Below are 6,629 nucleotides of genomic sequence, written 5' to 3'. Positions count from 1 at the left end.
TTAATTTTTCATTTTGATTGACATGGAAAATATTACATAGAAAAGAAAATATTTTCCATCTTTTGTGGAAAATAAAAACCACCTCTACCCAAGGAAAATATTTTCCTTAAAAACAAGGAAAATTAGGCATATTTTCAAAAGTTGGAAAATGTTTTCCATGGAAAAAAATAGCAATCAAACACTCAAAGTGAAAATTTGGATGGAAAACTGATATTTTCCATGGAAAATAAATGTAATCAAACACACCCTTATTTCTTAATTGAAATTACTATCTACCCATATTACCCTTAAAAAGCGACTAAAACATAAATGATCTAATACGTTGGGCACCTTCATTATAATTCCTATAAAGTATAAGCGTGCCATATTGTTACACTACTACATAAAATTACACAAGTTGTGTTTCTTGTCATTTGTCAATGCTTTAGTTTTGAACCACAATAATCATGAAATAGTCATACGTGTTTGGTGATGTAGATTTGCTACATGTGTTAAATATTTAATCCAAATTAGGTTTAAAAAATTCATTTATGTATGAAAAGAAATACGTTATCTCTATAAATAGTTAATAATGAAATAATCATATTTTATGATGAAAACAATTTGTCATTGAATTCAATTGGCCGAAATGAATTTATAGAATTCTTGATTCATTGATTACTTAACTGGGAAGATTGTCCCTTTCTTAAAGTTACAGTTGTTTCCTAAATTTGAAACATAGTACTTGGGTTCTTTTAATAAATAAAAGAGGAAATTATGCCACGTACTTGTTTTTAAATAAATATTGAGATTATACTTTTCAGCTTTTTTTTTAATACTGTAATTACTGTTTTTTTATATAAAATACAAATGTTAAAAGTGATCAAAATAAGTTTGTTATCAATTATGATGTTAATTTTAATCCAACAAGCATGCCTTTAAAATATGATCCCAACAAACATGCCCTTAATTTATGGTAGCAACAACAAATACGCCATTATCTTTGACGAAAAAATACTCCAAACCCCAAAAACGAGTCCATTCGTATTCCAAATCAAAACCTCCTCCAAAATAGTCTCTTTCTTCATCCATCCTCAAGAAAATCATAATCCATAAACACCATATTGATCGTCCACGGATCCCTGCTCACCGCAATCACCACAATATTGTACAATTTAACCATTTGATTTTGTATTTTCTGTTATTATTACCAACATTTGAGCTACTATAAAACCCTAGAAATGCATTGTGAAAATATCTAAGTCTGGTTGTTGAAACGTAAATCATGGTTGCTGATACAAATACATCTCCATTGGATTATTATGGTTAGTGAGAAAATGTAGAAAAGACTCCAATCGCGACGATCCAGGAACGACATTTCTCCATCGTTAACATCAAGACTTAGCAAGTAAACGGATCCTCTAAGTCATGTGAAATTATCGACCCAAGAACGAAATGGTTAACACCCCTACTTATTGCATATCCCGTTCTATTTACATATCCTCATAGTCGAAAGTTTTCGCTAGCGGTCCATCTGCTGCAAGGGTCGTAAACATGAACTCCCAAAGTTTGGGGATGATTAACCAAACGAAGGACAAGGATAAGAGGCACGTTGATGATGCCACTGCAGATCCTAGCAACGGAAATAAAAAGTTTGGAGCCCTACACAAACCACGGTAATTTTTTCGATGTCTTGACAAATATGTGGACTCTTATATCAGTTTTGCTAGCAAATATTTATGACCCCCAATTTATACAATTTTTCATTCAAGTCAATTTATAGAGGGGTGTATGAGTTGAAGTTGAATTCTTGATTTCATGTGTAATTGAAAACCTGAATACGTTTATGATTGATGCATATGGTCTGTTCATTTATTCCACATACAGTCGTGCTTATACAATTTATTTTTATTTTTTTCAAGTGAATAGGTAGAATGGTGTATGTGTTGAAATCTGAATTTTTTATTTTCATGTATAATTGGAAACTCAAATATGTTTATGATTGATGCTTGGATATGGTTTATTTGCACATACATTCTTGCTTATTCCGTTCATTAGATGAATGAAATTCATCAGATGTACATGAATATAGAACATGTAATGCAAAATATCTTATATGAAACATATAATTCATAATTTTTTTAATTTTGACTTTTTATTAAAATGATGATAATAACATCATGTTGTTTGTAATATCCATGATCTAACAGGAATTTTATTAATTTGTCTCAGGCATGATTTCAGATTGTTTGTTATAAAGTTCGTTAAATATATAACAAACTGGAAAAAGGATGGAATGGGCCAAAGCTTCGATTCAAAGAAATTCAGAGCTAACCTAGTGATAAACTTTTCAAACATGGCTACAAGAAGATTATTGACGCATACAACGGAATTTTCGATCTTGGACCGTGTACCGTTAGGCATGACAGGAAGATGAAGGGATCAATGATTTGATTATTTATGTAATTACTCTAAGTTTTTGAACTTCATCTACACTTTATATGATCAACTGTATGGTGGTTTCAAGCTGCTGCATCTCGTTCTAGATTGCAATGCCTTTTTGCTCTGTTCAGACACTGTATTTTGAATTGTGTCTTTCTTGAAATGGTATTATCATGCTTTTGGGTTGGTAATTTCATTTTGTGGTGTTGGTTTTTGTTTGTCAAAGTGTTTTTTTTTTCTTTTTTTACAGTTCTATTCTTATAATTAGTCGACGCCCATATTTTGTTGTCTTTTTGAACGTCAGCTTTTAACGTTCACATAGGTGATGTAAGTTTTTGTGCCAAATGTGCTTCGATTATTGTACATATTTTTACTTTTAGTTTGTTCATCAAGCACGACCAAAGAATTACCAACGTTGTGAAGATTTTTAGGATTGTATTGTTGTGGTGGAATGTGAAGGGAGAAATAGGGAATTGATGTGTGCATTATGAGAAGTCATAGAACACATCTATATCGTAGACACAAAACACTAATGTTGTCCAGAAAAGCATTCAATCACAGTGCTAATGGAAGCACCTACCTCCATTTTACACACCATACCACAGACACACATTATTATTATTATTATTTGTTGGTGTAATATGACTAATAAAATTATCACTTTTACTCTAACATTTGGATAAGTAGTTCTTTTTATATGACCAGTTAGGTATTCATATCAAAAGCGTGAGAAGATTGGTCAAGTTAAACACCTAACTTTATAATACCTTATTGGTATGTCCACCCTCATTCTAAGAACTTATATGAGTCTATTTGGTCATTATTTTGGGAATCTTTTAGGATTGCTCTTGTCTTGTCTGTCATTGCCTTGCCATTAATATTACAAATTTAGGGTTTGAAAAAGATTTTTAGATTTTCAACCTATATAAATTAGTAAATATGGCCTCTAAGTGATGGAAATCATCAATGATGACATTGAAATTGAATGCGACTTTAATATGATTAACAACTAGAGGAAGATATTAAGATTTTTTTTTTTTTTTTTTATTGTATGTGTCAAATTTTTGAACTATACCTAAATGTCAGGATTGAATTCTAAATTGATCCAAACTAAATTCAAGAATTCCAATTATTTAATGATAAAAATTGTTGCCTTTATAATATTTATATTTAACATCAAAAAGACCGTATCTTACTACGAAGACAATTAGTCATAGTATATTAATCCGAATTAGGTTTAAAAAAATTCATTTATGTATAAAAAGAAATACGTTATCTCTATAAATATTTAATAATGAAATAATCATATTTTATGAAGAAAACATTTTGTCGTTGAATTCAATTGGGCGAAATGAATTTATAGACTTGCTGATTCATCGATTACTTGGCTGGGAAGATTGCCCCTTTCTTAAAGTCACAGTTGTTTCCTAAATTTGAAACATAGTACCTGGGTTCTCTTAGCCCCCGTCTCGGCGCGATTTTGGTAATTGAAGAATCCATTCTTCTATCAATTCAGCTGGTCCCACATGAATCCATTCTTCTATCAATTCAGCTGGTCCCACATGAATACCATTTCCTTGATTTATGCATTAATACAAGCATAAACGACATATTTGCCCTCATTTATCCAAATGTGCCCTGTTGACCTCCAAAAATGGCTCCAACAGGCACCCTAGCTTCGTCCCCTCGAAATCTGCGCATGTAGCACCCTGTCAAGAGGCAAAGGTCACACGACGAGAAAAGGGTCCGGCGACCGTTTGCACTCCGACGGTCAAGTCAACGGCCGGACGGAGATAGATATATAGAGTGCAATAGTAGAGAGATAGGGGATTTGGCTAGAGTATTTAGAACATACCTTAACTTGTGAATTGAATCCACATATATAGAGAAATGATGTGAAATGGGCTAAGGCGGGTTAATGGGCCTAAGTTCGAGCCCAGTATGAGGTGAGCAAAGTGATAGGCACTTCGACTGGGCTTTTTATGGCCTCGGTGGTGCCTCGACTAGGCTTCTTAGAGTCTTGGCTTTGAGGCCCAATACTAATGGGCCTAGCTCGGATCCAATGAGGTGGCCCAATATGGAGTGATAATTTGTAGGCGTAACAGTAGTCCCCAAAGTCCGAGTCGTGTTGACCTCCAAAAATGGCTCCAACAGACACCCTAGCTTCGTCCCCTCGAAACCTGCGCATGTAGCACCCTGTCAAGAGGCAATGGTCACCGGACGAGAAAAAGGGTCTGGCGACCGTTTGCACTCCGATGGTCAAGTCAACGGCCGGACGGAGATAGATATATAGAGTGCAATAGTAGAGAGATAGGGGATTTGGTTAGAGTATTTAGAACATACCTTAACTTGTGAATTGAATCCACGTATATAGAGAAATGATGTGAAATGGGCTAAAGCGGGTTAATGGGCCTAAGTTCGAGCCCAGTATGAGGTGAGCAAAGTGATAGGCACTTCGGCTGGGCTTTTTATGGCCTCGGTGGTGCCTCGACTAGGCTTCTTAGAGCCTCGGCTTTGAGGCCCAACACTAATGGGCCTAGCTCGGGTCCAATAAGGTGGCCCAATATGGAGTGATAATTTGTAGGCGTAGCAGTAGTCCCCCAAGTCCGAGTCGTGTTATTTATATGCGGGTCGGACTTGAAATATAACTCTCAAGTAGACGAGGTTTTACAGATTGCCTCAGAAAGATGGGTAGCTCCAATAAGCAAGGGCTTACGAATTGCCTCGAAAATATGCATCGATCTCGAATAGGCGAGAACTTACGAATTGCCTCGAGAAATATGAGTGGCTCCAATAAATGAGGACTTACGAACTGCCTCAGAAAATGTGTCAGAATAAGCGAGGACTTACGAATTGCCTCGAAAAATATACTGCGTATACTTTTTCAAAATTTCGACAGCATCTCCTCTGTAATATGGACTAAACCAATCCTGTAATACAATACAATATATCCACAGCACATATACCAAATAAATTTGGGGTCCATTTGCCCCTTTAAATGCTCATAAGGTGTAACATATCGCATTTCTCCAAGATATGTGCAGAGGGTCTGTCATGCATTATAATAAATCATATGCTCGCACAGCTCAATGTATCAGTAGTGCTATAGTGAAGCAAGTAACATGATGTCGACAATAAAATGAAAATGATGATAACATGGCATACGTATTGGCTATAATGAAATTAATAAATTACGTGCTAGCAATAATATGGTATTCGTGCTTCGAAGCAACAATATAGTACATAAGCTATGGCAATGATATGTAGTGATGCTGAGGTACTAGTATTGCAATAGTCCCCCAAGTTTGAGTCTAATATTCATTTATGCAATGCGTGGACTTCAATGAAGTAAAGCCAGTGGGTTGGGTAAAAATTGAAAGAATTTTTGAATTCCAAATAATAGTCCCCCAAGTCCAAGTATAGTCATTTATGTCATGGTTGGAGTTAGAAATGCGTTGTTGTGAATGAATGATGAAGAAGCCGAGGTGGTTGAATAAACCGAACCTGCGAGGCTTGTGAATGCTGAATTGTGATGAAGCCGAGGTGGTCGGGAAACCGAACCTGCGAGGCTTGTGAATGCTGAAATGTGATGAAGCCGAGGTGGTTGAGAAACTGAACATACGAGGCTTGTGAAGGCTGAATTGTAAGGCCCAAGCTGCTGAGGCACCTGCTGTCGAGGCACCTCCACCATTGACTGGGCTTAGTGTAGTTCACTTTTCACTGTAATCTATCTTCATCACATGCTGTTTTTCTCCGAAGTGTATTGGCCTCGTTAAGCAATTGAACTTAATGTTGATTGAAGAACTAAATAACTTTAACTTGGTACCTTAACTCAAATCACTTAAAACAACTGAATTGTATGCAACTTTCTTGAGTTATGACCAACATTACTTAAGTAAATGAACAACTGTGTGAGCCTCGAACTTAAGCAAATGAACTTTACTTAAACATAATAACTGTAACCTGAAGGGATCCAACGAATGCTGTTGCAGCCGAACTTAAGCATAATAATTGTATGAGCCTCGAAATTGAAGTGAAGTGGCTTCTCCCATTGGCGTTCAGCCTCGCCAAAAGGAGGCATGTGCTAGCGCCTCGAAGTTCAAGCGAGGTGGCCCAGAGATGGGACGCGAGCCTTTCCTCCAAGGTGACGACGCATCCCAGACATGGTGGATGGTGCAGTCATGTTGGGGTTTCTTCCCTTGGCGCTC

This window comes from Olea europaea, chromosome 12, assembly GCF_002742605.1.
Source record: "Olea europaea var. sylvestris chromosome 12, O_europaea_v1, whole genome shotgun sequence".
NCBI lineage: Eukaryota > Viridiplantae > Streptophyta > Magnoliopsida > Lamiales > Oleaceae > Olea > Olea europaea.
This window is presented reverse-complemented; position numbering follows the sequence as displayed.